This window comes from Coffea eugenioides, chromosome 5 (assembly GCF_003713205.1).
Source record: "Coffea eugenioides isolate CCC68of chromosome 5, Ceug_1.0, whole genome shotgun sequence".
NCBI lineage: Eukaryota > Viridiplantae > Streptophyta > Magnoliopsida > Gentianales > Rubiaceae > Coffea > Coffea eugenioides.
The window spans coordinates 17,899,294-17,904,513 of NC_040039.1; positions in this window are offsets into that span (position 1 = coordinate 17,899,294).

Below are 5,220 nucleotides of genomic sequence, written 5' to 3' on the forward strand. Positions count from 1 at the left end.
TTGGTTGGATTTGAAGATTGAGCAAGAAATAGAAGGAAGAAATTGAGAGCTTTTCTTTCTTTCTTGAGCAAGAACATTCAGCCAAGAAGCTTGCAAAATGAAGCTTATTTTGATCAATTTTTTGTATTTATTTGGTAAAGGTAAAGGTAAAGTCAAAGAGTCAAAGTCCAAGATTAAATCACAAGGTGACACTTGTCACCTTTTGGTTCAAAACTTATCCTTTTGTCTCTCCAATACAAATATCTTAACACCTTGTAAAATAATATCACTTAATACAAAAATCCAACAAGTTGTCAAAAATATATTGCGTTTACCGCACTTGCGGGTCCCACGTCCAAAATACGCTTTTAATTTCTCAAAAACTAACCGATACTAGAAAAATCATTTTAAAACTATCTTTGCTCATAATCTTTATCTGGGGAATTTTTCTAATCAAGAAAATGTAGAAAAGGCGGGCGATTAAAAAAAATAAACCCTAGAAAATTAGAAAATTTCCGGTTCTCAAATTCATTTTTTTTCGGGGCGTCACAATCTCCCCTCCTTAAAAGAATGTCGTCCTCGACGTTCCCTCTTGTACCAATCAAGTCGAGATATCCCGCAAGAATCACTAAAAACCAAACCCACAGTCCGGCATCCTAAACTTCAAGCCTAGGATACACTACAGAGATCTGAAGCCTAAGCTCTGATACCAACTGTCACGACCCCACCTCCCCCTAAGGCGAACCAGAGGGTTCGCCGGGCCGCCTGCCCGGCTCTCGCCGGGACTCAGTCGTTCACTACAATCCTCAATGGAATTTCAAGATATATATATCAAATATACATCAAAGGTTCCCAAACTTTACATATCAAAAGCGAAGCGTCCACGCTTCCACTGCACCCCCCTGATCCTTGATACCAACTATTCTACAGGAGGAAGTCCAAAACTAGACTATTACACATCCAATCAATTCTAAACGTTCAATACAATCCCAATATGAACGATTACACAAAAGGAATTCTAAGTTCAAACCATACATGAGATAATCCATGAATAAACACTACAAGCCCTTCCTTCGCCTTGAGCCCTGTGGAGGGGAATAAAACATTTTGGGGTGAGCTAGAAGCTCAGCGAGTAACCAATAACATCAGTAATCAAATCTGTTTAACAATAGCTTCATTTCAATTGATGTTCGTAAATCAAATGATAAGTCTAGAAACATTACAACGTTTACAAAACATGAAATATGGAGTATCGAATATTCAAGAAACACGGTGACAATGGAAAGCGATAGTAACATTCATTTGAAAGATACGTTCGTTCTCCTGGTCATTTCATTCATTTTTGCGTTTCATTGCGGTGGGGGGCCATTCATTCACCCCGTCCCTGGCTTTTGGCCAGGCTCCACCAACCTACAAGGTAATACTCGAGCTTATAACCGAAACGTTCACCCAAAGTTCCTAGTCGCCCGACGAGTCCCGCTCTGGCTCGAGACGACCGGTAACAAGTGGCAATGGCCAGTTCAGCCCAAAAGGCTTACATTCATGCGCAAGTAGCATTTAATCATTAATCATTGAAAATTTCATATTTATTTAGGTCGAGTGCGATAAAGTACACACTCGACTAGAAAACTCGTTTTAACAATCATTGAAAGCAAAATCAATAATAACAAGACACTGATATGCAAGCACGCATGATATGTAAGAAAACAGATCCAAAATTAACTTTGAAAACAGTTCAAAAGTAAATAATGCGGGAAAGCGGTTCAAAAGTAAATTTGGAAACAGTTCAAAAGTAAATAATGCAAGAAACGGTTCATAATAATTTTAGAAATAGTTTGAGGTCACTCACCTCCACGGCTCTGAAACCATCCATCATATAGCATTGCCTTGCTCAAATCCAAGTCTTAAATCACAAACTCAATGCAAATAAGTTCCTTCAAAGTTTGGACAGCACTTCCCCTGAATTTGCTAACTTTTCCAGCCATCATGGCTTCATTATTTCCTCATCCAGTCCCAAAGGTACACACACAACAACAAGTTCATCCAATAGCCATTCAGCAAGCTCCAAGTAGTACTAGTACAAGTCAAGCTAGGGAAAAGTCCGGAAATGAAAGTTAAGCTCAAAACCAGAAAAACAGTTTTGACGTCCTTTTGCGGTAATGGCACCAAAGGTACTACGAGTATCGGATGGTGGTCCAAGACCCACCGTTTCGAAGCTAAGAACCAGGGCTACAACAATGTCGAAGGTCACTCAGTCCAAATCCCAGCACAACTAAGTCAAATATGCCAAATAACAAACCAGCACCGTACTTTGCAGGTTTACAAATTACACTATGCTGTAATCAGTACAACTCAGTCTAAACAGGTCCAAATGCAGAAATTCCAAAGGGCATATGGTAGCTAGGACATCAAGATACATTTCATCAGAAGACCTCAACACCCAAATCCAAAACAATTCCAGTCAAAACAACCCATTTCAGACACAGTTCTAACATCCTGATGAACCCAGAACAGCAATAGTAATTTCGACTTTTCTCATTCCACGCTACTCCGATTGACCTGAAATTTTGTAGGCACCTCCAAAATTTCATTCCCTACAACTTTTATGTTTTAAGCCAAGGCCAATTCGGCCTCTAACGAGGAGCTAAAAATTCAGGCAGAATGTTCCTTCACAAAACCTAATTTTCTGAAATTTCTTCCAAAACAGAAATTGATTGTAATTAATCACTTTTTCCACCTCCTAGAGTCATTAAACATCATTTCCAATCATCATACATGACCCCATAATCATATCCATATGAAAACAGAAAAATCCCAAAAATTATAAAACTTCACCAATTCAACAAAAATCAAGATATAATCCATAAAAGTGCATCTTATACCACCACCAATCATGAATTGAACATCAATTAAGGGAGGAGAGTGGTTCTTCACAACTCACCTTAGCCATACAAGAGATAGAGCAACAAATCACCTTAGCTTTCCAAACAACTCCACAAAACACCTCAAGACCACTTAGCAAAGAGATTTTATGGAATGATTTGGAGTTTTATTGGTTGGATTTGAAGATTGAGCAAGAAATAGAAGGAAGAAATTGAGAGCTTTTCTTTCTTTCTTGAGCAAGAACATTCAGCCAAGAAGCTTGCAAAATGAAGCTTATTTTGATCAATTTTTTGTATTTATTTGGTAAAGGTAAAGGTAAAGTCAAAGAGTCAAAGTCCAAGATTAAATCACAAGGTGACACTTGTCACCTTTTGGTTCAAAACTTATCCTTTTGTCTCTCCAATACAAATATCTTAACACCTTGTAAAATAATATCACTTAATACAAAAATCCAACAAGTTGTCAAAAATATATTGCGTTTACCGCACTTGCGGGTCCCACGTCCAAAATACGCTTTTAATTTCTCAAAAACTAACCGATACTAGAAAAATCATTTTAAAACTATCTTTGCTCATAATCTTTATCTGGGGAATTTTTCTAATCAAGAAAATGTAGAAAAGGCGGGCGATTAAAAAAAATAAACCCTAGAAAATTAGAAAATTTCCGGTTCTCAAATTCATTTTTTTTCGGGGCGTCACAATCTCCCCTCCTTAAAAGAATGTCGTCCTCGACGTTCCCTCTTGTACCAATCAAGTCGAGATATCCCGCAAGAATCACTAAAAACCAAACCCACAGTCCGGCATCCTAAACTTCAAGCCTAGGATACACTACAGAGATCTGAAGCCTAAGCTCTGATACCAACTGTCACGACCCCACCTCCCCCTAAGGCGAACCAGAGGGTTCGCCGGGCCGCCTGCCCGGCTCTCGCCGGGACTCAGTCGTTCACTACAATCCTCAATGGAATTTCAAGATATATATATCAAATATACATCAAAGGTTCCCAAACTTTACATATCAAAAGCGAAGCGTCCACGCTTCCACTGCACCCCCCTGATCCTTGATACCAACTATTCTACAGGAGGAAGTCCAAAACTAGACTATTACACATCCAATCAATTCTAAACGTTCAATACAATCCCAATATGAACGATTACACAAAAGGAATTCTAAGTTCAAACCATACATGAGATAATCCATGAATAAACACTACAAGCCCTTCCTTCGCCTTGAGCCCTGTGGAGGGGAATAAAACATTTTGGGGTGAGCTAGAAGCTCAGCGAGTAACCAATAAAATCAGTAATCAAATCTGTTTAACAATAGTTCATTTCAATGATGTCGTAAATCAAATGATAAGTCTAGAAACAATTACAACTTTACAAAACATTAAATATGGAGTATCAATAATTCAAGAAACAGGTACAATGGAAAGCGATAGTAACATTCATGAAAAGATACGTTCGTTCTCCTGTCATTTCATTGCATTTTTGGTTTCATTCGTGCATTCATTCACCCCGTCCCTGGCTTTTGGCCAGGCTCCACCAACCTACAAGGTAATACTCGAGTATACCGAAACGTTCACCCAAGTTCCTAGTCGCCCGACCGAGTCCGCTTCTGGCTCGAGACGACCGGTAACAAGTGGCAATGGCCAGTTCAGCCCAAAAGGCTTACATTCATGCGCAAGTAGCATTTAATCATTAATCATTGAAAATTTCATATTTATTTAGGTCGAGTGCGATAAAGTACACACTCGCCTAGAAAACTCGTTTTAACAATCATTGAAAGCAAAATCAATAATAACAAGACACTGATATGCAAGCACGCATGATATGTAAGAAAACAGATCCAAAATTAACTTTGAAAACAGTTCAAAAGTAAATAATGCGGGAAAGCGGTTCAAAAGTAAATTTGGAAACAGTTCAAAAGTAAATAATGCAAGAAACGGTTCATAATAATTTTAGAAATAGTTTGAGGTCACTCACCTCCACGGCTCTGAAACCATCCATCATATAGCATTGCCTTGCTCAAATCCAAGTCTTAAATCACAAACTCAATGCAAATAAGTTCCTTCAAAGTTTGGACAGCACTTCCCCTGAATTTGCTAACTTTTCCAGCCATCATGGCTTCATTATTTCCTCATCCAGTCCCAAAGGTACACACACAACAACAAGTTCATCCAATAGCCATTCAGTAAGCTCCAAGTAGTACTAGTACAAGTCAAGCTAGGGAAAAGTCCGGAAATGAAAGTTAAGCTCAAAACCAGAAAAACAGTTTTGACGTCCTTTTGCGGTAATGGCACCAAAGGTACTACGAGTATCGGATGGTGGTCCAAGACCCACCGTTTCGAAGCTAAGAACCAGG